Below are 26996 nucleotides of genomic sequence, written 5' to 3'. Positions count from 1 at the left end.
ACGCATATTTACAAGCAGTGGCGAACAGTTACGGTTAGGGCTGGGACTTCAGCTCAGTCAAAACTTATGCCGCTTTTCCACTACCAACGCGGCTGAGCCGTGCCGTGCTGAGTCGGGCTGAGTCGAGCCGAGCGGGGCTGTTGGAGTTGCATTTCGACTACAACCGCGCTGAACCGTGCTGGCTGGAAGTGGGTGGACACATTGGGTGGAGTTAGCGAAAGTGGGTGGATGTCAGGTGATGTCGTTAGGCGGCACAAACAGTGACATCAGTGAGCTTTTAAGCGGTAGTCTCACGACCCGGAGAGTAAACAATAAACATGGAGGACATGGAGTCGTTAGTGTTGCTGGTCTTGGTGCTGTGGCTTGTTGTCACCGACAACGCCAACAGATACTGGCAAGAGCGTATAGATGAGGCGAGGCGCATAAGGCTTCATAATTCGTAATTCTCCTTCTTCCGGGTTTATGGTGTTTACAGATCCCAGCGTGCTCGCGGGGCATGTGAGGACACTCCTCCTCACCAATCAGTGCACAGGGGAGTGTCTCCTCACGCCCCTAGCCTCACTCAGCTCGGTTTGGCTCGCTTCAGCCCCACTCCAAAACGGTGCGAGTTTTGGGGGCTAAGCAGGGCTGAAGCGAGCTGAGTCGTGCTGTTTTTAGATAGTCGAAACGCGAGCCGTGTCTGGCTGAAGCGAGCTGAAGCGAGCTGAAAAAGGGTAGTGGAAAAGGGCCATTAGCCAGACACACCAAAAAAAAAAAAAAACAGGGCAAAGGATTTTGCAAGGGATTAGCTGCAGGCTGCCAGGTCGCTTGTCGAGGTTGATTTTAAAAGTAACTAAGTAAATTATAAAGGGAAATGAATACAACCCCGATTCCAAAAAAGTTGGGACAAAGTACAAATTGTAAATAAAAACAGAATGCAATGATGTGGAAGTTTCAAAATTCCATATTTTATTCAGAATAGAACATAGATGACATATCAAATGTTTAAACTGAGAAAATGTATCATTTAAAGAGAAAAATTAGGTGATTTTAAATTTCATGACAACAACACATCTCAAAAAAGTTGGGATAAGGCCATGTTTACCACTGTGAGACATCCCCTTTTCTCTTTACAACAGTCTGTAAACGTCTGGGGACTGAGGAGACAAGCTGCTCAAGTTTAGGGATAGGAATGTTAACCCATTCTTGTCTAATGTAGGATTCTAGTTGCTCAACTGTCTTAGGTCTTTTTTGTCATAGCTTCCGTTTTATGATGCGCCAAATGTTTTCTATGGGTGAAAGATCTGGACTGCAGGCTGGCCAGTTCAGTACCCGGACCCTTCTTCTACGCAGCCATGATGCTGTATTTGATGCAGTATGTGGTTTGGCATTGTCATGTTGGAAAATGCAAGGTCTTCCCTGAAAGAGATGTCGTCTGGATGGGAGCATATGTTGCTCTAGAACCTGGATATACCTTTCAGCATTGATGGTGTCTTTCCAGATGTGTAAGCTGCCCATGCCACACGCACTAATGCAACCCCATACCATCAGAGATGCAGGCTTCTGAACTGAGCGCTGATAACAACTTGGGTCGTCCTTCTCCTCTTTAGTCCGAATGACACGGCGTCCATGATTTCCATAAAGAACTTCAAATTTTGATTCGTCTGACCACAGAACAGTTTTCCACTTTGCCACAGTCCATTTTAAATGAGCCTTGGCCCAGAGAAGACGTCTGCGCTTCTGGATCATGTTTAGATACGGCTTCTTCTTTGAACTATAGAGTTTTAGCTGGCAACGACGCATGGCACGGTGAATTGTGTTCACAGATAATGTTCTCTGGAAATATTCCTGAGCCCATTTTGTGATTTCCAATACAGAAGCATGCCTGTATGTGATGCAGTGCCGTCTAAGGGCCCGAAGATCACGGGCACCCAGTATGGTTTTCCGGCCTTGACCCTTACGCACAGAGATTCTTCCAGATTCTCTGAATCTTTTGATGATATTATGCACTGTAGATGATGATATGTTCACACTCTTTGCAGTTTTACACTGTTGAACTCCTTTCTGATATTGCTCCACTATTTGTCGGCGCAGAATTAGGGGGATTGGTGATCCTCTTCCCATCTTTACTTCTGAGAGCCGCTGCCACTCCAAGATGCTCTTTTTATACCCAGCCATGTTAATGACCTATTGCCAACTGACCTAATGAGTTGCAATTTGGTCCTCCAGCTGTTCCTTTTTTGTACCTTTAACTTTTCCAGCCTCTTATTGCCCCTGTCCCAACTTTTTTGAGATGTGTTGCTGTCATGAATTTCAAATGAGCCAATATTTGGCATGAAATTTCAAAATGTCTCACTTTCGATATTTGATATGTTGTCTATGTTCTATCGTGAATACAATATCAGTTTTTGAGATTTGTAAATTATTGCATTCCGTTTTTATTTACAATTTGTACTTTGTCCCAACTTTTTTGGAATCGGGGTTGTACTTAAGTTTGATTGAAAAGTACTGTAGCATGGGAGAAGAGTCTGGAGACAGAAATCTTAGTTTCTCGGTCGTTAGCCTGTGCTACTTGCTCTCGATAGCACTGGCTTGACTGCTTTATTAGCATTCGCTAACACTACTGATGAATGCTACACAGGCTGGAAGGAGACTTCGCTGACAGCGCTGACTCGCGGTTAAGCTTGTGTTGACCTTCGAGGAGGCCTAGGACGATACATTTTTGGTCCCTCTCTCTAGAACTCAAACTCTGATTAATCTGTCATTTCCTACATAAACTGCCATGGCCTTCTGTCCCGGCAATGAAGTCCTAACCAATGAGTGAGCCAGCTCTAAACTCTTCTCAGCCTAGAGACAACAAACAAACAAAAAATCTCATTGGAGAACTCGATTTTAATGTTCTCAGGACAGGAAGCTTTTCGTTTCTGAAGCAAATTTGATAGAAAATGAGGCCAAGTTAGAATTAGGAGAGAATAATTATCATGAAATTATGAATGAAATCAAAGAACGAAAGAAATTAAATATAACATTTGAAATGCTGGCGGCACGGTGGTGTAGTGGTTAGCGCTGTCGCCTCACAGCAAGAAGGTCCTGGGTTCGAGCCCCGTGGCCGGCGAGGGCCTTTCTGTGCGGAGTTTGCATGTTCTCCCCGTGTCCACGTGGGTTTCCTCCGGGTGCTCCGGTTTCCCCCACAGTCCAAACACATGCAGGTTAGGTTAACTGGTGACTCTAAATTGAGCGTAGGTGTGAGTGTGAATGGTTGTCTGTGTCTATATGTCAGCCCTGTGATGACCTGGCGACTTGTCCAGGGTGTACCCCGCCTTTCGCCCGTAGTCAGCTGGGATAGGCTCCAGCTTGCCTGCGACCCTGTAGAAGGATAAAGCGGCTAGAGATAATGAGATGAGATGAGATGAGATTTGAAATGCTGATATATTTGGGCCTTCTCTGAAGACCTAGAAGGCCCTGATGGTTCCCCTCTGGCATATGTATAATAATAATAATAATGGCTTTTTTGTGGTATATCAGATATATTCCATTCAGCTAACATGATACTGAACTCGTCTTTGACTTGTTCAATATCATGCTAGCTGAATGGAATATATCTGATAGACCACTCAACGTCAGCCAATATTATTTCAATATGGCGTACCATATCACTGCTGTGCTGAGAATGGTCCACTACTCTGTGGTCCAGTAGTGTTCTCTTTCCATGAATGGATGGGATAGAGTGGGGGACAACAACAGATAAGCAACGACCAGTAATTGTAAACCTACAGAGTGATCTGGATGTACGTAGGTGTACTTGATCGATCTGGCCTCACATGGTTAGACTACGAGGAGTTACACACTGCAGGACCGTCTCAGATCTGACTGGACCTTGAAGTAGTGGCTCTGGCAGGCCTTCCAGACCCAGCAGTCCTAAACTCTAATCTCTGCTGAGTTATCCATGCTGCAAATCTCTCTCCCATTCTCTCTGATACTGGACATGCTCACATCCCCAAAAAGTCAGCACAAAAGAGCTCCCTTCATCAATACGGTCCTCATTTCCTAATTCCCTGTCCAGGGATTAACTCCATCTCATAGCCAACTGGACACATCTGCCAAGAGCAAGTGAGCTAAATAACCTCTGGAGAGTGTCGGATCTTGCTGAAAAGTGAACTTCAATTTCAATTAAAAGCTGCAATTCTCTTGGCTATCTTGATGGTGTGGGTTAACCACTGCTTCCTGCTTCAGTTAGGGTTCTGTACACGCATTACTGTTTGGCAGGCTACTTTAAAGGGGAACTGAAGGCAATTTTTTTATCATCAAAATTCTATTTCTCTCATTTTATAAAATGTAGGAATGCATTTCTGACAGCTATTTTGTCACTGCTATACCAAGTTATGAGTGTTTGAAATATGCTATGTAATATATCAGTCCATATGTCAAAGCGATGGCCGTAAATGAGATTCGTCGAGACCTGTGCGAGACATCGTAGGACGGAAGTAAAACGTACAGCGGAAATCAAAGTGACCAACATCTGCCAACATTGTCAAAAGACGCGCGCGCCCTCTTTCAAATGCTGATGTGATCAAGCTGGAAGTTTTGATAGCAACCAGGAAAGTTTGAAAAAGTAGGCAGTAATCGTCATTTCAACTCGTTTTTGTGCAATATTTCGTTTAGAAAACAGTTTTCAAAATGGTGGCACTGACACCTGGCTGACACTTGACGTTTCGAAGTCTTGCACAAGTTTCATGAAGATCACGCGGATAAGCGACGCCTGCCGTGGACCAAACGAACTACATTCAACACGGCTAAAAAACGAATAGGCCGATAAGTATAATATTTAATTGCAGTTAGTTGCCGATACGAGTCACGATGTAAGGTTACTAAAACCGAAAACATAATTGAATATTATGAAAATTAATTAAGAAATAAAGCAAGTTTAAAAATGACTTCAGTTCCCCTTTAAAAATAATAATGAAGCTATATAAAAAACCACACACACACACACACCAAAAGAACGTTATACGCTTTGAAAATACATCCAAGGATAAAGTTACATCTGCATAAAACCACCACTACAAAGAACTCAAATAGCTCTTAATAAAGAAAAGACAAGTAGCTTTCTTTCTGTTCCTTCTCCACTTTCATTTCTGTGGTTTGGTCTACTAGAAATGGTAATGCTTGGTAGTTACAGCCAACAATAAAGTTACAGCCAGCTGACCTTGACCAGAAACTGGGATCCATGACGAAATCCAAAAACTACCATTCATCATTCTGGATTTTTCCTTATTACCTTAAGTCTGTGTCTGAAAACCCTGACTTTCTCTAGCAGCCAGCATCCTTGATTCAATTATATTCACCAAGTGAAGCAGATACAACAATCCAAGGAATAACTCTCGGGGACTTAATTATAGATCTGTACTTTTAGCATTTCTATTGCACAACACTATGTCTGATGCAGGGACGTGTAAAGCTACATAAGCTAATGTTCTTTTTTCAGTACAACAATAATAAAGTTCAACAACTGCTTTTTGTGTGTGTGCGCGCGTACAGGACTGAAGTACCAGACACTGTACAGAGGAGGAGGAGGACTGGTCTCTTTTGGGATTTGACCCCAGTCAACATTAAAATACCCTCACTTCTTACTCATGCCACATCTGGGAATAGAGCACAGCATTATGATCCTACTTATTGTGCAGTCCAAAAAAAAAAATCATGGGCAATAATCTTGAGGACATGTTCTTAATTGCTTCTCTATTTCGAAAGCAGTCTGGCAGTTCTAAATAAAGTTTTATAATCGTCAAGTGCTGCCTCACTGTACATCACAAGGATAACACTGGATGAGTAGACAAGTGACTTGTTTGTTTTCATGCTCCTCAAATCTGGAATTCATTATCCCTAGATAAATATCAGCCGCACTCTGATACCAGTGTTGCAAAAACCTGGTTTTATCTCTTTACTGTCCCTCGTATGTTCTTGTTTTTACTTCCAAACTTCATCTTTATGGTGAGGCATGCTGTTATAGGAAAATAATCAACGATGGAGTGGTGTAATGCTGCCTGATGAGAAAGAAATAGAAAGAGATTTACTGTTACGAGCCCAAAGTCAAATAACAGCACATATACAAGTGTTTTCTCCTGATTACACCACAGCAGCTTGCCAACAGTAACATTTTCATGACAAGTTGTACTTTTTAGCTCATCCGGCCGCAGGCCAGGCCAGATGAGCTTACGCGATCACACGTCGTCCGTCCGTCCGTCCATCCACAATTTACAAAAATCGCTACTCCTCCTACAGGATTCATTGGATTTCGATCAAACTCGCATACAACGTTCTTTAGGTCGGTGTGCATAAAAGTTCTCAAGATGGTGGGACCACCCGTCATGCTTACAACTTTATGGGCGTCTGAAAATTTTAGGTGACTCGTCACATTAAACGCTACTCTTCGTAAACTGCTAGGATGTTTTCACTGAAACTCACCCAGAAGACTCTAAAGACATATTCCAACAAGAATTGTTCACTAGGTGGCGCCACCTACCATGGATGAGGCTACACAGGGGTCATGTGCAATTTCACAAAAATTGCTACTGGAGTGATCAGATTTTGATCAAACTTGCATACAATACCGCGAGTTGGCCGAGTGGTTAGTGTGTCCGCCTCTCGACCGGGAGATTGCGAGTTCTACTCACGGTCGGTCATACCAAAGACCATCATAAAAATTGTACCTACTGCCGTCTGGCAAGGCACACTGCAATAGACATGCGAGTGGGGAGTGAAACTCTCGCGGTTACCAGAGGACTAGCCTCCCACTGTCACCCTAGCTATGTAATAGGCAAGAGGTCAAGGGCTATGGAAACGGAGATCGGCGCCGCCCTACGCGCCACATGGCATGGGTAGGACTTTGATTCGACTTCATATACAATGTTCCCCAGGTTGGTGTGTATAAAAGTCGCCAAGATGGTGGCGCCACTGGTCATATTTACGATTTTATGGGCGTTTGAAAATTTTAGGTGACTCTTCACACCAAATACTACTGTCCATAAATTGCTTAGGATGTTTTCACTGAAACTCATCCAGAAGACTCTAAAGACATATTCCAACAAGAATTGTTCACCAGGTGGCGCCACCTGCCATGGATGCGGCTACACAGGGGTCATATGCAATTTCACAAAAATCGCCACTCCTCCTACAGGATTGATCGGATTTCAAACTCACACACAACAACAACGGCCGGTATGAGCTACAGCCTCACTGAGGCCATTTTTTTATCAGTTTATGTTGTGAAATATTTGTGAAACAAGTTCATTCCTATTATCACTTACACAATAGCATCTATAAACGAACATTCCCCTACCAGACTCTCTCTTTTTCCTCTCTTTAAGATAATAAGACAAACAATAAATCTGATTGAATAAATTATCTGAAGCATTTGACCTGTATTTGTATGATTTAACACACTGTGCTGCTTGGATCTCGACATGAATAAGCGGGTGTATAGGGGTCCCGTATTAAAGTGGCTGCATGTAATCCATTCGTTATCTATACCACTTATCCATGAGGGTCATGGGGGAAGCTGGAGCCAATCTCAGCTGACTTCAGGCAAGAGGCAGGGTACACCCTGGGCAGGCTGCCAACCTATCACAGGGCTAACACAGAGACGAACAACAACACAAACTTACATTCACACCAATGGGCAATCGAGAGTAGCCAGTTATATTGAGAGTATTAACATTACATTACAGGCATTTAGCAGACACTCAGAGCAGCCTGGGGGAACAGTTGGGGATTAGGTGCCTTGCTCAAGGGCACTTCAGCCATTCCTGCTGGTCCAGGGAATCAAACCGGCAACCTTTTGGTCCCAAAGTTGCTTCTCTAACCATTAGGCCATATCTTCCCAGAGTAGCCAGTTAATCTTGGACAGGACATTGTGTAATCATGACATTTCAAAAGGCATGGAGTACAAATAGTCATTTCAAAAGGCGTGGATGTCAGAACACCAGGGTACAGTGAAAACCAAAACACATGAATAACTGCTCGGAAAATGAAAAACTGTTCCCTGTGGCTAGCAAACCCACATCATGTGAAAGTGTATCTCAGTCCAGTGCTTAAAATAAGCCTCGTCCTTGCTCTTAGCATGAATCAGTGTCCTCAAAACAAGGCTTTCTTACAAAATAAACTATAAACACGCAACACTTGTCATAAGACAACAGCTCACATGTATCGTCTGCACTGTGATCAAGTAGTGCCTGGTTTCTGTACCATGTTTTCTAGACGAGATGTCGCTCCAGAATAGAAGGTGCAACTTTAAATTCTGCAAACGTAACACTGCTCAGAGACAAAAACCCATCGACGTGTTATACTTTTGTACATGCTGCATGCAAGTACATGAATGTACCAGGCACTTTACAATTTACAGGATCAATATTGAATATAAAGCATTTTAGAAACTCTTACTGGTAAGCCTAGTTTAGTGTTGTTTTCTGAGCTTCGTGCCTCATTTCCACACTTTTCAATATCGTGTTAAGTTTAAGGTAGTGCACTTTTCCATAACCTTCCTATAACTGCTGGACAAGTACACTAATAACAACACTAAAAACACTAATCAATGGGCATATTAGGCTATTACAAACATTATACCATATACATCACTTTGCTGTTTAGGTCATGGAAATGGAAGGAAGAAAAAGTGTTTTATAGGTTGGAAAATATAGTACATGTCATATTTAAGGCTGGACTGAGATCCAAGCTAAACAGGACTAGTGATGACTAACGCTACGTTCACACTGCAAGGCTTAATGCTCAATTCCGATTTTTTTGTGAAATCCGATTTTTTTGTGAGGTCGTTCACATTAACAAATATATGCGACTTGTATGTGATCCTCAGTATGAACGAAAAGCGACCTAAAAGTGTTCCGCATGCGCATTGCAGGATACGACGACGTCACACGCAGTGAGCATGGCCAGTGTTTACAGAAGTAAAACCGCCCGGTTGCGGTATGACCCATCCAATCTAGCTTGAATAGCTGCATCCCCCCAAATGGAAATCAGCTCCCTAACCTCTGCGTCCTTCCATTGAGAAGATTCAGAACCTTCACAGCCCGAAGCGTCCCTCGCATTGATGTCATGCGCAGGGGCGCAGATACGTTTTTTGAACTGGGGGGACAAAAAACTGGGAGGGACAAAGCTGCCAGCAAACCAACCCCAACCCCGATATGCTTGTCAAACTTGTTGTTAGTAACCATAGCAACCAAGCTCGAGCTCGCAACCTGTGCAGTCTGCGCAGCTCAACCAACCGAATATCAGTCTTTGTTTTGTTTTATGTGAGTTGTTGCAACTATGTATACACTGCTGTGCACCTCAATAAACCGAATGGTAATTAGTCTTTTGATTTTTCCATGAGGTTTGCCTTATGCAAAGAAAGACAGCATAGACGTTTTTTCCTCCCTATAAGTGGGGGGGACCGAACGAGGTGAATTTAAATCTGGGTGGGACAAGTCCCACCCTCTATCTGCGCCCGTGGTCATGCGCCATGTTGTTGTAACTTTTTTTGAGAGACCCGCCGCCTACTTCAGCACAGAATAGTGACGTTTGTGGCTTGTTGATGACGTGTAAGTCGGATGAATGCGACCTGGCGGTTCAGACTGAAGTCGCATATGAAAAGAGCGGATAGGAATCGGAATTAGGACCACATACCTAAACGGCCTGGGTCAGATTTGAAAAAATCGGATCTGTGTCGTTCAGATTGTCAATAAAAGATCGGATACAGGTCACATATGGGCGAAAAAATCGGATTTGAGTCACTTCAGCCTGCAGTGTGAACGTAGCCTTAATCTCAAAGCTGGTACTGCACTCTGGTGTTCAACCTTTCCAGTCATAGAATTATCTATAGGCTTCTTAAACAACTGAATGTGTGGCAGCGTTTGTACAAAACAAGCTCAAATACTGGTTAATGTGGGAGCAACACCATTTGGTTAATCGAAACAAATTTTGCATAGACAACACATAAAAAAAAAAGAAAAGAAAAAAGAAAAAAATCATCATGACTAGGACGACTAATGACATTTACTCTTATAGATATTATTCTATCCATATTCACTGGATATGAGCAATCGCATGCTCTGATTGGCTACTCTACAACTAAGATGTCAGCTCATATACCATGAGTAGAGGAAAAATAACATGTTCGGAGTGTGTTGCTGAACCAACCGAGGATAAAATAAAAACTCTACTTGAAAACAAAACCTCAAAAAATACAAAAAAAAGCAACAAAATATGGAACAAAAGTATTTGATAGTAAGAACGCATTTTTTTTTTAGTTTTCAAGAATTACTATTACAGCATTTTTCACAAATTGCTGCTGTCATTTCACCGGTTTGTTTACGTTCTAAGCAGAAATGATTTTGTCGGACGTTTTGTATTAAGTTTTTAATTTATCGAATTCGCAAAAAATCAAAATAAAAATACTCTGTTTCTCAAAAACCAGTGAATGTGGGTAGAATAAAACAGTTATTCCACTCAATCTCGTCGTACACGGCTTACAGCTGATGAGGCACATAGCGCCACGTTGGCTATCAGCTCATGGATGACTTGATTTTGTGGAATAACTTAATTATTTTTTTCGCGGTCCGGTTTCCATCAAATCCTGCGCTCTGATTGGCTGGCGAGCGGGTCCGTATCCTACGGTACGGACCCCGGTTACGGACCTCTGGCGACTCGCTCGTTCACAACAACAAACACAGTAGCATTTTTTGTCAACATTTATCTTTTTTTTTTTTTTATAAGATTTATTTATAAGATTATCAAAAATCTTATAAATTTTTGCCAGCATTTCTCAGGAGAATAGCATTAATTTTACAGCATGGATAGCAATAATGACAGTCTTCACAGCGAAAGCGAGTTTTACTACCCTGAGGAAGAAGAAATAAAAGAAAACATTTCAGTAGAAAGCTAAAAACCTGTAACTGTTGCTAACACCGAGCAAAAACATGGCTGAATCCTGAATGACTCCTATTTGTATAAATAGGGGACTACATGGGCGGCAAAACGTAGTTGTTTTCCTGCCATGGAAGTGCACTTGTATATCGAGGAGGAATCCATTTGCATTACAGCCGTGAATGAGGATTCAAAATAGCATTAATTTTACAGCATGGATAGCGATAACGACAGTGTTCACAGCGAGAGCGAGTTTTACTACCCTGAGGAAGAAGAAATAAAATAAAACATTTCAGGAGAAAGCTAAAAACCTCTCACTTGCTAACGCCGAGCAAAAACATGGCTGAATCCTGAATGACTCAATTTTGTATAAATAGGCTGCAAAATGTAGTTGTTTTCCTGCCATGGAAGTGCACTTGTATACCGAGGAGGAAGCAATTTGCATTACAGCCGTGAATGAGGATTCAAAATGGCGGCTCGGCTTTCCCTTTCGGGCGCTCTCGTTTTCTGTTAGAATTTGGTAATGAAAAAAATAAATATAATTATTTACCAGCTTAAGGTCGGTCCGTATGGTGAAATACCGTGACCTTGGCCAGTACTTTCAAGACCTCGGTCACGGTATTTCACCATACAGACCTGGTCAATAACATATATCTATTATATTAGTATTTCAGCCTTCATTTCAGACACACAACTTTATCAGTCTGTATTTTCTTTAACATTTTTACGCAGGCTTAAAAGGTAAGTACTTAATTTATCATTTACAAAAATCTGAAAGGACCACTCAAAAATCTTAATTAAGCATCGACACAGCACAAGCCTGAATATGAATGACATTCCCCACATATTAGTTGACCCAAAAAAAAAAAAAAAGCGCCCCGAATACGGCCCCTGGTGAATGCATATCCCAGTAATTTGGTAGATGGTGCATGTGATAAACTGCTAATGTAAGCATGAAGCATTTCCTATTATGTAACTGTTCACGCAGCAGGAAGCAGCTCTGGGACGTTTAGAGGTTCCCATCAGGAAAGCCATAATCTCTATATTTGTGCTTGCTGCAATTCTCCTCAGTCTCTCTCGCTATGAGAACATCTGATAAGACTGCACTGATGGGGGCTCATTAGACACCCTACATTAAACACTAATGAGAAGATGTAATCACAGGAAGATCGTTAAACCACTGTATTTACACTTCAGCATTTGGTATTTGGCACGAGACCCAGAAACTCATGCTTCTGGAAAACAAAATATGACTCTGGTGAAAAGTGTTGACACAACACAAAAAAAATCTGGGTCTGTCTAAAATAAGAAAATGAAAGGAAAGAAAGGAAGCCTGACCACTGCTATTCTAAGCATTTAATTTGATTAATAAGCATGTTCGTCCAACAGAAACAAAGGGTTTCTACAACTGTTTTATAAGACCACGGACATGAAAAGAGAACCAAAAATGAGACGTGATCTCCAGGAGGGTGTCAAACCCATACACAGCGCTAAAGTACAGTCTCCACTTGCAGGTGACACCATGTAAACTTTAACATTGTGTTATGTGGCCACAATTGTCATAGTGACAAAGAGACTATAAAGAACAGCCAAGCACAGCACTTCAACTACAGTGCATTAGACAGTGACTTCCTGTTGCCAAAGAATGCAGGCTTATTTTTGAAGGGTTTCAAAGTGATAAGGGCCGCCAAGTCAAACATAGCGAGGCACGTCTGATCTGAGACGTCCACACAGCTCTTCCAAAGCAATCAGAAACGTTCGCAAGGCACTTTATGCAAGTCCGAGTCCCCTGTAAGCATTTTATTGTGTAGTAAAATTGCTATATTATTTCTAGGGAACGCTCTGCAATGCACATGCTATAGGGTACAGCACCGCTCATATTTACAGTAATATCCCAGACTGCAACCCCAATTCCAAAAAGCTGGGACTCTGTGTAAAACATAAATAAGTGTTTCCAGGCAAAACAAACCTCGCCCGGTAGCACTTATGATGAATATGAAGGAAGGTATCGCGAAAAAACGATTTTGACCTTTTTGGTGACCTTGATTTTGACCTTGTGTGTGAACATACTCGGCCAATAAACATGGTTCTGATTCTGCCGTCCCCTTCGACAGCGCGTGTATGTCAGCCTCGGTTCGGAAGTTTCAATTTCAAAAAAACTGTAAGAGGTAAGAGTAAAGTAGAAACAGTGGAAGCTCAGTGGAACGCAGTTTCCCTCTGTAATAAGCATAAACATGTCTGAAAGCGATTTCTTTAGTCTGGTCCATTTATTTATAATTTATATTTATAGTGATAAAAACTTTCCCACTCTTAATTTATCAATGGGGTTTAAAGGAACAGTCCACCGTACTTCCATAATGAAATATGCTCTTATCTGAATTGAGACGAGCTGCTCCGTACCTCTCCGAGCTTTGCGCGACCTCCCAGTCAGTCAGACGCAGTCAGACGCGCTGTCACTCCTGTTAGCAATGTAGCTAGGCTCAGCATGGCCAATGGTATTTTTTGGGGCTGTAGTTAGATGCGACCAAACTCTTCTGCGCTGTTCCTGTTTACATAGGTTTATATGACCAGTGATATGAAACAAGTTCAGTTACACAAATTGAAACGTAGCGATTTTCTATGCTATGGAAAGTCCGCACTATAATGACAGGCGTACTAACACCTTCTGCGCGCTTCGGCAGCGCATTGATACGGAGCTCAGATATCAATGCGCTGCCGAAGCACGCAGAAGGTGTTAGTACGCCTGTCATTATAGTGCGGACTTTCCATAGCATAGAAAATCGCTACGTTTCAATTTGTGTAACTGAACTTGTTTCATATCACTGGTCATATAAACCTATGTAAACAGGAAAAACGCGGAAGAGTTTGGTCGCATCTAACTACAGCCCCAAAAAATACCGTTGGCCATACTGAGCCTAGCTACATTGCTAACAGGAGTGACAGCGCGTCTGACTGCGTCTGACTGACTGGGAGGTCGCGCAAAGCTCGGAGAGGTACGGAGCAGCTCGTCTCAATTCAGATAAGAGCATATTTCATTATGGAAGTACGGTGGACTGTTCCTTTAAGAGTGGGCGTAGCCAAAACCCCTTCCTTTGCGTATGTAAACGAACCAAGAAACCATCCAATGACAGCAGTGTATGCAAATGAGGCAGGTAGTGATGCAGTCAACGTGTTTGTGGGCGGAGTCTTTACAAGACCGCGCTCCTGCAGTCTGAGCTCCGAAGGTTTTTTGTTTTTTAACCTTTTTGGTCACCATGGCCTTGACTTTAGCCGGATGACCCCCAAAATTTTAGAGGTTCTATTTGAGACCGATGCCTGTCTATCCTGAAAGTTTCATGAAGACTCGTCTAGCCATTTTCCTGTAGCATCGTTTACAAAGAAAAAGAAAGAAAGAAAGAAAGAAAGAAAGAAAGAAAGAAACCCGACCGAAAGCAATACCTCGCCCCCTGGTGGACTCCATCCCGAGTGAGGTAAAAACAGAATGTGAAGATTTGCAAAATCATGGAAACCCTATATTTCACTGAAAATAGTACAAAGACAGCATATCAAATGTTGAAACTGAGAAATTTTATGGAGGTTTTTTGAAAAATATATGTTCATTTAGAATTTTATGTTTGCAACACATTTCAGAAAAGTTGGGACAGGGCAACAAAAAAGTGAAAAAGTTGCATAATGCAAAAAAAAAATTGGTTATGAGGGTGCATTAGTGCACATGGCATGGGTAGCTTGTACATCTGGGAAGGTATCGTTAATGCTGAATGATATACACATGTTTCAGAGCAATATGCTGCCATCCAGACAAAATATTTTTCAGGGAAGGCCTTCCTTCTTTCAGCAAGACAATGCCAAACAGCTTTCTGCACATATTAAAACTGCATGGCTCCATAGTAAAAGAGTCCGGGTGCTAAACTGGCCTGCCTACAGTCCAAAAATGTCTCCCATTGAAAATATTTGGCGCATTATGAAGCGCAAAATACGACAAAGGAGACCCCCAAACTGCTGAGCAACTGAAGTTATATAAAATCAGGCAAGAATAGGACAACATTTCTCTTTCAAAACTACAGTAACTGGTCTCCTCAGTTCCCAGTGTTGTTAAAAGTAGAGGTGATGCAACACAGTGGTAAACATGCCTGTTCCAACTTTTCTGAAATGTGTTGTTTCAGAAAATTCAAATTCAAAAAACAATAACATTTCCAAGTTTCAACATTTGACATGTTGTCTTTGTACAATTTTCAATGAAATATTGGGTTTCCATGATTTGCAAAGCTTCACATTCTGTTTTTATTCATGTTTTACACAGTGTCCCAATGTTTTTGGAATTGGGGTTGTATGTGCAAAGAATTTCCCTTTTGTTCACACTCAACTGCATGCCCGTATTAAAAACAATAAAAGAAACTGTATCACAACATTAAAAACATTTTGATCAAACGGCATATTCTACACAAAAATCTGGGTCTGCAGCGCTTTTATAAAATGCTTAATCGCCACTGATGATAATCAAATTGCAACGATCAAAAAATGTTGAGGCTAAACACAAACTGTTCATGCTCAAACCGTTCTGCAAGCTGCACAAGAATAACACTGCTTGAACCGATCACGTGCTAATTTGTTGAATGAGTTAGGGATGAAGTTCATTAGTTCAATTTATTAGATTTGTTCGTGTTTTATCCAGGAGAAATTCTAGGGTTGCCAGGTTTACAATTTTATCCCAAATTCGCTAGTTTTAGAAGAAGGTTGTAGGTGGAAAACGCAAGTCAGTAGGTGGCACTTCTTTTCAGCTAGTATAAAATTAGTCTCGAAAATCTTTTTTTCAAAACAAATAATCGGAATTAAATATAATACATTTCCTCAAACATACGCTATGCCAAAAAAAGGGGAAAGTGTAAGTAGTGACAGTGTATCTATGACATATAAGGCAGATACTACAAAACAGAAATGCGTGCGTACCACAGTGACCTTGTTTCCCCACACAGAGACTGGAGAAAGGAAAAAAAAAAAAAAAAAAGACGTGTCACTTTTCCAGTTCTCAAATGTTGGGATAGTTTCAGGTCTTTTTGTGTGGGATTTGAGAAGTAGTTGGACTGGAGATTTTTCTGAGACCTATGAACCCTGGTCTAGAGTCTGAGTCAAATCATGAGTAAATCAGCATGGAACAAATCACCATCTCGGATCTAATCACACGGACAGTCAGTAGGAGAAAATGGCAGAGAAAACTTTACACTGGGAAAGACTGTTAAAAAACAACACCACCTTTCTAGAATACCAGATGAACCCTCAACCCTAAATTCTGTCGAGTTTATATTGCAAATTCAGTATATATTCAGTGATTGTACAAGTTGCATTAATATACCAGGCATGTCTTAAATTATCTTTGTACTTTGCACTCGAAAGGCCCCGACTGATACGGTTTAGTTTTTGTCCCATTAGTGTTGCTGTAGTTCAGTGCTGTGTTATTTACTGAACTCGAGCTCCAGTCCCTTGATGAAAGGTTGTAACTCATAATTTCCAACCTCTGACTAGGAGGAAAAAAAAGAAGAAGCAGAAAATGACATCATCTCGGAATTCCTATCCAGAAACCCGGTATGGTCTCCTCAATTGCGTGTTCAACAAGTCAACTCAACTCAAGATGGCTGCACAGGGCACCAACTACAAACACAGTTGCACTTCTTATCTTTGAGTTATGTTGTCTATACAAATATTTGCTTTAGATCAATCAAAGTACACACGTCGTTGCGTGTTAAATCTTTAACAACGACATACAACTGGCTGTTCTAAGGAGGAAAATAAGCGTTACTCATCACAGTCATCAACAAAAGACAAACATGGAAGCATCCTTGATTTTTCGCCACCTTGTCACTCGAACAATGTTGTAAATTACATAATTCTGAGTGACGACTTCATGAATACAGCATTTATCTTGATCCTTCTGTTACGTTCTTCTAAAGAGGATGAGCGTTTAGTGCTAAAACATTACCTATAATCAGGGCTTTGAACCGGTTCAAGGAACGAAAACCGGGAACTTTTTCTATTTCACATGGAACAGAAACGAAACCAGAAACTTTATTATTTTTTATGCTCCGGAACAGAAAAGCTTATTAAAAATAATGGTAACCGGTTAATACCGGTTTTTATTTCGTTCCTCAAAGTTTCCGTAGCCTACAAATAAAAAAGTCATTCTTCTCCTGCGCAAGTTTCTATGACCCGCTGGGGTTCACTTCCTGTGTGACGTTCGCTGACTGAATGGAGAGAGCGGGAGGGTGGACTACTATCACGTCTCCACATCTTAAATAAGAGGTAAATATTGCAGTCTATCGTTATTCAAAAACGTCAATTTCAAACACGATATCAATATATTTGTCCACGTTAATGAAAGGCTCGCGAACATTAAATGATGTTAACCTCTGTTTGCCTATCAATGCATACGGGGCTTTCCACTAAGGCTCATACTAGCCAGCCATGACAAACAAGTAGCCAGCCGGGGTGTTAAACACAAAATAAACTCCGCCGAGTGCGCGCACACACTACTGCCTCCGCCGAGTGCGCGCGCACACCGCATGTCGGGGCCGCGGATCAACGAAGTCTGCGGGGAATTTGTGGTTATTATTGGTACAAACAGCGCGAATCACAACTTAAATGAGTGCAGTTCAGTTTGACATTATTGTCAGTCCGTTAGATAAACATTTAATTTTATTAAAATCGAAAATTAATATTTAGAACCTGTGGGCTACAAAAATAATAGTCATTAAAGTAGCCGGCTGGACTTAATTGTGTGCCGGCTGTATGGCTGGCAGCCGGTGCTTGTGGAAAGCCCTGTATAGGGCCTGACTAGCCTTTGGTAACACACTAAACGAATTCTCTTTCATTTTTGGCACTTTTTCTGTTTGTGTAGATGGGAAGACATACTGAGAATCCAAATCGCCAACATTTGAAATAATAATAGTTTTGAATTATTTCTTGTCTTATTTAATGAAGGTTGTAATAGAATTAGCCTACATTTGGCTTAAGCTGGATGAGACAGAGACATCATTTTATAGCCATTTGTTAAACAGCTGACAGGGAACGTAATTAACCGTTCCGGGAACGAAATTTTTTTGTTCTAACCGGTTCGGGAACGTCTATTTAATGGTGGAACTCAAAACCGGAAACATTAAAATTCCGTTTCTGTTCGGAACGAACCAATAGGAAAAAAATTCTGGTTCAAAGCCCTGCCTATAATTCACTTTATACACGGCTCTTGTTTATCTAATCCATCATCATCATCTCCCTTGTACTTCTCCAGTACTGTTGCCAGGTCAGGGTCCAATATGAGCATAGTTTTACGCTAGATGCTCTTCCTGCTGCAACCCTCCCATTTCTGGGCTTGGGAAACAACCATTCATGCGCGCACACACACACCTATGGACAATTTAGAGTAGCCAGTTAACCTAACCACATGTCTTTGGACTGTGCGGGAAACCGGAGGAAACTGATGCAAACATGGGGATAATATGCAAACTCCACACAGAAAGGCCCTTGTCGGCCACTGGGCTTGAACCCAGAACCTTCTTGCTGTGAGGCAGCAGTGCTAACCACTACACCACCGTGCTGCCTGCTTATCCAATCCCTGCCACTACAAAACTGCTATTTATTGCTTTCAATGTTGATAGCGCTACATTCCGGTAACCTTACCGTCAGTGCTGGTGTAACATGACCACCATAAAAAAAACATTAAAGAAGAACTGAAGGCAAATTTTTTATTATCAAAATTCTATTTCTCATTTGATTAAATATCCGAATGCATTTCTGATCGCTATTTTGTCACTGCTATAGCAAGTTATGAGTGTCTGAAATATACTATGTAATATCTCAGTCCCCCCTCCTAGAACTGCCACCTTATTGTGGTGGAGGGGTTTGTGTGCTTGAATGATCCTAGGAGCTATGTTGTCGGGGGCATTATGCCCCTGTTAGGGTTTCCCAAGGCAGACAGGTCCTAGGTGACAGGCCAGACCAAGAGCAGTTCACCAAAAAACCCCTATGGAGAAAAAATCCAGGACCGTGACGTCGCCCGGTAGGACGCAGCCGGGGCCCCACCCTGGAGCCAGGCCCGGGGTTGGGGCTCGTATGCGAGCGCTTGGTGGTCGGGCCTTTGCCCATGGGGCCCGGCCGGGCTCAGCCCGAAGAGGCGACGTGGGCCCGACCTCCTGTGGGTTCACCACCCACAGAGGTAGCAGTAGGGGTTTGGTGCAGTGTGGATTGGGTGGCAGTCGAAGGCAGGGGCCTCGACGACCTGACCCCCGGACACAGCGGCTGGCTGTTGGGACATGGAATGTCACTTCGCTGGGGGGGAAGGAGCCTGAGCTTGTGCGGGAGGTTGAGAGGTACCGGCTAGAGATAGTCGGGCTCACCTCCACGCACAGCTTGGGCTCTGGAACCCAGCTCCTCGAGAGGGGCTGGACTTTCCACTTCTCTGGAGTCGCCCATGGTGAGCGGCGGCGGGCTGGTGTGGGCTTCCTTATAGCTCCCCAGCTCAGCCGCCATGTGTTGGAGTTTACCCCAGTGAACGAGAGGGTCGCCTCTCTGCGCCTTCGGATTGGGGAGAGGGCTCTTGCTGTTGTTTGTGCCTACGGGCCAAATAGCAGTATAGAGTATCCGGCCTTCTTGGAGTCCCTGGGAGAGGTACTGAGGGGTGCTCAGACTGGGGACTCCATTGTGCTACTGGGGGACTTCAATGCTCACGTGGGCGATGACAGTGACACCTGGAGGGGCGTGGTTGGGAGGAACGGCCTCCCCGATCTGAACCCGAGTGGTGTTTTGTTATTGGACTTCTGTGCTAGTCACAGTTTGTCCATAACGAACACCATGTTCGAGCATAGGGGTGTCCATAAGTGCACGTGGCACCAGGACACCTTAGGTCGGAGGTCGATGATCGACTTTGTAGTCGTGTCATCTGATCTCCGACCCTATGTCTTGGACACTCGGGTGAAGAGAGGGGCTGAGTTGTCAACTGATCACCACCTGGTGGTGAGTTGGATCCGCTGGCGGAGGAGGAAGCTGGACAGACCTGGCAGGCCCAAACGTATGGTGAGGGTCTGCTGGGAACGTCTGGCCGAGCACTCTGTTGGGGAGGTCTTTAACTCCCACCTCCGGGAGAGCTTTTCCCAGCTTCCGAGGGAGGCGGGGGACATTGAGTCTGAGTGGACCATGTTCTCTACCTCCATTGTGGACGCAGCTGTTCGGAGCTGTGGCCGCAAGGTCTCCGGTGCCTGTCGTGGCGGCAATCCCCGAACCCGGTGGTGGACACCGGAAGTAAGGGATGCCGTCAAGCTGAAGAAGGAGTCCTATCGGGCCATGTTGACCTCCGGGACTCCTGAGGCAGCCGACGGGTATCGGCAGGCCAGGCGTGCTGCAGCTCGGGCAGTTGCGGAGGCAAAAACTCGGAACTGGGAGGAGTTCGGGGAGGCCATGGAGAAGGACTATCGGTCGGCCTCGAAGAAATTCTGGCAAACCGTCCGGCGCCTCAGGAGGGGGAAGCAGTACTCTGCCAACACTGTTTACAGTGCGGGTGGGGAGCTGTTGACCTCGACTGGGGACATTGTCGGGCGGTGGAAGGAATACTTTGAGGATCTCCTCAATCCCACCGTCATGTCTTCCACTGAGGAGACTGAGGCTGATGACTCAGAGGTGGACTCGTCCATTACCCAAGCCGAAGTCACTGAGGTGGTTTGCAAGCTCCTCGGTGGCAAGGCACCGGGGGTGGATGAGATCCGCCCTGAGTATCTCAAGTCTCTGGATGTTGTGGGGCTGTCTTGGTTGACACGCCTCTGCAACATCGCGTGGCGGTCGGGGACAGTGCCTCTGGAGTGGCAGACTGGGGTGGTGGTCCCTCTTTTTAAGAAAGGGGACCGGAGAGTGTGCTCCAATTATAGGGGAATCACACTTCTCAGCCTCCCAGGGAAAGTTTACTCCAGGGTACTGGAGAGGAGAATTCGACCGATAGTCGAACCTCGGATCCAGGAGGAACAATGCGGTTTTCGTCCTGGTCGCGGAACACTGGACCAGCTCTATACCCTTCATAGGGTGCTCGAGGGTTCATGGGAGTTTGCCCAACCAGTCCACATGTGCTTTGTGGATCTGGAGAAGGCATTCGACCGTGTCCCCCGTGGTATTCTGTGGGGGGTGCTTCGGGAGTATGGGGTTCGGGGCTCTTTGCTAAGGGCTGTCCGGTCCCTGTACGAACGGAGCAGGAGTCTGGTTCGCATTGCCGGCAGTAAGTCAGACCTGTTCCCAGTGCATGTTGGACTCCGTCAGGGCTGCCCTTTGTCACCGGTTCTGTTCATAATTTTTATGGACAGAATTTCTAGGCGCAGCCAGGGGCCGGAAGGAATCCTGTTTGGGAACCACAGGATTTCATCTCTGCTTTTTGCGGATGATGTTGTCCTGTTGGCTTCTTCAAACCAGGACCTTCAGCATGCACTGGGGCGGTTTGCAGTCGAGTGTGAAGCGGCTGGGATGAGAATCAGCACCTCCAAGTCCGAGGCCATGGTTCTCGACCGGAAAAGGGTGGCTTGCCCTCTCCAGGTTGGTGGAGAAGTCCTGCCTCAAGTGGAGGAGTTTAAGTATCTCGGGATCTTGTTCACGAGTGAGGGAAGGATGGAGCGTGAGATCGACAGGCGGATCGGTGCAGCCTCCGCAGTGATGCGGTCGCTTTACCGGTCCGTCGTGGTGAAGAAGGAGCTGAGCCAAAAGGCGAAGCTCTCAATTTACCGGTCGATCTACGTTCCGACTCTCACCTATGGTCATGAGCTTTGGGTAATGACAGAAAGAACAAGATCGCGGATACAAGCGGCTGAAATGAGTTTCCTTCGCAGGGTGGCTGGGCGCTCCCTTAGAGATAGGGTGAGAAGCACAGTCACTCGGGAGGAGCTCGGAGTAGAGCCGCTGCTCCTCCACATCGAGAGGAACCAGCTGAGGTGGCTCGGGCATCTTTTTCGGATGCCTCCTGGACGCCTCCCTGGGGAGGTGTTCCAGGCATGTCCCCCCGGGAGGAGGCCCCGGGGAAGACCCAGGACACGCTGGAGGGACTATGTCTCTCGGCTGGCCTGGGAACGCCTCGGTGTTCTTCCCGAGGAGCTGGCCGAGGTGTCTGGGGAAAGGGAAGTTTGGGCTTCCATGCTTAGACTGCTGCCTCCGCGACCCGGTCCTGGATAAGCGGAAGAAGACGAGACGAGACGAGAATATCTCAGTCCATATGTCAAAGCGATGGCCGTAAACGAGATCCGTTGAGACCTGTGCGAGACATCGTAGGATGGAAGTAAAACGTACAGCGGAAATCAAAGCGACCAACATCTGCCAACGCTGTCAAAAGACGCGCGCGCCCTCTTTCGAATGCTGACGTGATCGAGCCGGAAGTTTTGTTTGTTTTGATAGCGATCGGGAAAGTTTGAAAAAAAGTAGGCAGTAATCGTCATTTAAACTCGTTTTTGTGCAATATTTCGTTTAGAAAACGGTTTTCAAAATGGCGGCGCTGACACCTGGCTGACACTTCACGTTTCGAAGTCTCGTGAAGATCGCGCGGATAAGCGACGCCTGCCGTGGACCAAACGAACCAAATTCAGCATGGCTAAAAACCGAACAGGCCAATAAGTATAATATTTAATTGCAGTTAGTTGCCGATACGAGTCAAGATATAAGGTTACTAAAACCGAAAACGTAACTGAATAACACGTTAATTAAGAAATAAAGCAAGTTTAAAAATCACTTCAGTTCTTCTTTAACAAATGGGAATATTGCAATTACACTCATGAAAACGACATATCTTTCACTGCACTCTACACTGAAGCACCTAAACATTTGTCTTATGTAGAAAAGCGTACATTTTCAAACAATAAATCTCTCCTTAACCGAAATGTGATCCATCCGGGAAGATCTATTTGGTATCTTGAGTTTGCTTTGCGCTGCAGTTATGAGCCTCGTGTTGCTAAAAAGTACGGAGTAAGGAAAGCGCTTACCATTTAATCTGTTTAGCTCCCATGCTGGTCTAAATCATTATCCTACTGCGCCGCTCCTGCTCATCCGTGTCTTAACGGGTAGGAAACTGCTCACTAGCATCTTTCTCATTAACGCACTCTTCTTTAGGGTCCGGTCTGAGACCCGTCCACAGGCTTACAGTAAACAGAGGCAGATGGGAGCAAAGACTCATCAAGCTGTCCAGTGACGGATCACTACAAGGCACATTATCATAATAGACAGGAACCCTCCAGAGTCTAAGCTAATACTGTGAAACAGTTAAAATATTTTGAGCACGAGATCCACTGCTCTGCTGCTCCCGACGTGGCACATATGGAAATCCTGTTTTGCTTCAATAACAGAGGAGCGAAGCTCTATTCGGTCACCAAGGCAGCTGCATCTTGCCCTGTTCTCTCTTTCTGTGTGGGCATTTTTCTGTTAAATCTCTCCTCTTTTGAGCTACTCCACATTATTATGACATACTATCCACAGCCAGAGAGATTGCCGAGAGCCACAGAGTAAAGCCGGGTCCCTCCTGTTTATCTTTCTCGCTCTGTTTTCCCTTGCTGAGATGTCAGACATAGCTCAGCCCTCCTCTGGTTCTGCTCCTCCTATCTCCCCAGTCCCTCCCTCAAACACTTCTCCTTCTCTCTCTCGCTCCCTCCGTTTCAGGATCAGTGCATGAGTGAGGTGGGGTTGAGGCCGGGGGAACTGCAGTAATTGGAAATGGCACAGGGTCAGCTCAAAGAGGCTCTGCTCTGTACAGCTTAATGGAGGCCACAACATACTTTTGGAGGATCTTCTCAGAAGCGTGCACACAAAACCTCACGGTGCTACAGGGTTCTTACTATCCTCCCCCCCCCCCAAGACTTTTTCTAAATTCTATTTATCCATGTTAATGTTCCAAATGATCTATATTGTTTTTGGTCATGTTAATGGCATTGTTAAAAAGAAAAAAAAACAAACAAACAGGAAACATCATATCCATCAGGAGCTTAAAGATGGAAATCTCTAGGAAACGCCTACAGGAAACAAAAACTATCTGTAATTTTCCCAAGATTTTTTTTTTTACATTTCTATACTTTTCCAGATAACCTTTTCCTGACCTTCCAGACTTGTGAATGAACTCTGTATTAATGATGCCATCAAATGCCGCTTTTCCACTACAAACGCGGCTGAGCCGTGCCGTGCTGAGTCGAGCTGAGCGGGGCTGCTGGAGTTGCATTTCGACTACAACCGCGCTGAACCGTGCTGGCTGGAAGTGGGTGGACACATTGGGTGGAGTTAGCGAAAGTGGGTGGACGTCACGTGATGTCGTTAAGCAGCGCAAACAGTGACATCAGTGAGCTTTTAAGCGGTAGTCTCACGACCCGAATAGTAAACAATAAACATGGAGGACATGGAGTCGTTAGTATTGCTGGTCTTGGTGCTGTGGCTTGTTGTCACCGACAACGCCAACAGGTACTGGCAAGAGCGTATAGATGAGGCGAGGCGCATAAGGCTTCATAATTCTCGTAATTCTCCTTCTTCCGGGTTTGCGGTGTTTACAGATCCCAGCGTGCTCGCGGGGCGTGTGTGGGCATGTGAGGACACTCCTCCTCACCAATCAGTGCACAGGGGAGTGTCTCCTCATGCCCCCAGCCTCACTCGGCTCGGTTTGGCTCGCTTCAGCCCCACTCCAAAACCGTGCGAGTTTTAGGGGCTAAGCAGGGCTGAAGCGAGCTGAGTCGTGCTGTTTTTTGGTAGTCGAAACGCGAGCCGTGTCGGGCTGAAGTGAGCTGAAGCGAGCTGAAAAAGGGTAGTGGAAAAGGGCCAAAAATCTTTTTTTTTTCTTCTCCTAGTCAGTAGCAGCTTTTAAATCTTGTCAATTAGCCAAGAATTCTAACTAGATAGAAACTGTGATTAAAGTCAGAGTAATTTGCGCTAGCTGTTACAAACTGGGACGTCTGGTCACTGTACCCTATAGATCCGGAACGGTAAGAGATAGAGAATGATGCTTAGTGAGGAAATGTTGCGCCGTGCCGCCCTGAACAAAATTTAAAAAAACAAAAACAACAACAAAAAAAAAACGCTAACTGAAAAAAATCATGAAAATTGAGAGTTGTAAGTGACTGAAAAAAAAAACTGTGCTTTTCATGGATCATTCCGGATCAGTGATCCAGATCAGCACCAAAAGTCATAGCAACATAATTCAGCCCAGAGGTATTCTTCATGTGAAATTTGGTGATTGGTTGAAAACTGAGGGAGAAATAGTGTCCTAAAAAATGTTAGGAGAATAACAACAACAACAACTAGCTAGATACTGCGACTAAAGTTACAGCAATTTGCACTAGCTCTTCCAAACTGGGACATCTGGTCACCGTACTCTATAGATCCAGAACGGTAAGAGATAAAGAATGACGCTTGGTGAGGAAAAAAAGCCCATTTTTCCACAAATCATTCTGGTTCGATGATCCGGATCAGCACCAAAAGTCATAGCAACGTAATTCAGCCCAGAGGTATACTTCATGTGAAATTTGGTGATGTTTGATTGAAAACTGAGGGAGAAATAGCGTCCTAAAAAACATTACGAGAATAATAAGAATAATAAAGTAGAAAGATCCTGAGTGAACGTAACAATTTGCGCCAGCGCTGCTAGCACAAATTAACTACATGGACTGTCAGATGAAACTATCTTGGCGTTATCCAAGTAATATTGTAAATGATTGAGCTTAGATGTGATACAAATTGGTCATAATTGTGGACATGCACTATACGGCCAAAAGTTCCTTGACACCTGTCCATCACACCCGTATGTAGGCCTTCTGCAAACTCATGCAAAACAGCTGGAAGCACACAACTGTCTAGGATGTCTTTATATGCACTAACATTAAGATTATCCTTCACTGGAACCAAGGGGCCCAAACATATTCTGGCATAACAATTCCTGTGCACGAAGCAAGCTCCATGACATGGCTCGTCAGGTGCCTGCACAGAGCTCTGACCTCAACCCTACTGGGATGATTTGGCATGCTGATTACATGCCAGGCCTCCTCACCTGACCTCACTAATTCTCTTCTGGCTGAATGAACACAAGTCCCACAGCTATGCTCCAAAAGGTGCATAGGTGAGCCTTCTAAGAAGAGTGCCAATTCTGAAATGGGGAAGCCATAGCCTAATGGTTAGAGAGCAGCTTCGGGACCAAAAGGTCACCAGTTTGATTCCCTGGACCAGCAGGAATGGCTGAAGTGCCCTTGAGCAAGGCACCTAACCCCCAACTGCTCCCCAGGCTGCTCTAGGTATGTTGTACGTTGTGCTGGAAAAGAGCATCTACCAAATGCCTGTAATATCATGTAATATAAACGGGATGTTCAGCAAGCTCATATGGGCGTAATGGTCAGGTGTCCACAAACTTTTGGCTATACAGTGTACGTTTTGTGGCCCATTTGCTGCGTAGTCTGGTTTTCACTTTTGAACCTTATCCTGATACCACTTTTCATACAGAGGCTCAAATCCTTGGTGCAGTTGTGTGTTAAGAGGTTAAGGAGCTCAAACTGCAGTATGACAGGTAGCGGTACTGTGGATCCTCAGACATGAGCTCATGATCTTTTGGTCACAGGTGCTAGTCCTTAACCACTGAGCTTTCACAGCTCTTAACATCAAGGAAAAGAAACAGAACATTTCCATCTTCCACATCATGGTCTCTCCTGTCAGATAAGTTTGCCAACTCACAGATCACCTTCGTTTTCGAAAAGGCTTTTGGGAATAAACCTTCCCGAGTGGTGAAGGGTTGAGACAGAGGCGACGCCTCTCTTTCATCGACCTCCACAGCTGCAATCTCAAGTTCTTGTTCAGTATGTGCTTGTATAGCCTCTGGCCTTTCTTACGGATTGAAGCTCTAAAGAGTTGTCCTACTTGGACATAACTCATGACTATAACGATCTCCAAGTGAAGAAGAAGAAAACCTTTATTCGTCACATGCACACTTCAAGCACAGTGAAATTCATCCTCTGCATTTAACCCATCTGAAGCAGTGAACACATGCACACACTCAGAGCAGTGGGCAGCCACACCAGAGCGCCCGGGGAGCAGTTAAGAGGTCAGGTACCTTGCTCAAGGGCACCTCAGCCCAAGGC

The 26996-nt window shown here is 44.3% G+C and overlaps 1 protein-coding gene across 2 annotated transcripts in view; it reads right to left on the bottom strand.

Annotated features, from left to right (window-relative positions):
- Window positions 1–26996, bottom strand: part of dixdc1b (DIX domain containing 1b) — a 157978-nt gene that overhangs the window by 55097 nt on the left and 75885 nt on the right. The window lies entirely within an intron of this gene.

This window comes from Neoarius graeffei, chromosome 12 (genome assembly GCF_027579695.1).
Source record: "Neoarius graeffei isolate fNeoGra1 chromosome 12, fNeoGra1.pri, whole genome shotgun sequence".
NCBI lineage: Eukaryota > Metazoa > Chordata > Actinopteri > Siluriformes > Ariidae > Neoarius > Neoarius graeffei.
This window is presented reverse-complemented; position numbering and strand designations above follow the sequence as displayed.